The following is a 503-nucleotide window of genomic DNA, read 5'->3' as shown; positions in this document are numbered from 1 at the left end:
GATTCCTATTCTCCAAAGGCAGGCATGGTTACAGGTATGGAGAATAAATGTTAAATGTCGTTTGTCTGAAAACAGTGAGAAAGCCACCCAGAAGTATTTCACTTTCAGATTTCTATACTACTCTTGCAATGGCACACTTAGCAAAAGGATTTATACAGAGCCACATAAGAAATTGAATTGCAATAGGTTGACAATGAAGACATTCCATATTTTTTAATACGGGATAGAAAATGAGCTTTCATAGCTTTCTTATAGTCTGTGAAATGGTTTGTTCCATCAAAAAAATTTCATTATCACATTTCTTAAAAGGGGTTTACTAATAATAATCTTTACCCCCCCATTTGAAAGCTGTGTGTTGATTGAAAGATAAGTGCAATTTAAAAAGATCTTGACTCTTATATCTCTGAATAGAACATGTTATTTCTTTCTAGTAAAATAATTTGAATGAAGTAATTTAAATTTGCTTAATACTTTTTCTTATGTACTGTAATACAGTAAAATTA

Source organism: Antechinus flavipes, chromosome 2 (genome assembly GCF_016432865.1).
Source record: "Antechinus flavipes isolate AdamAnt ecotype Samford, QLD, Australia chromosome 2, AdamAnt_v2, whole genome shotgun sequence".
Lineage (NCBI taxonomy): Eukaryota > Metazoa > Chordata > Mammalia > Dasyuromorphia > Dasyuridae > Antechinus > Antechinus flavipes.
This window is presented reverse-complemented; position numbering follows the sequence as displayed.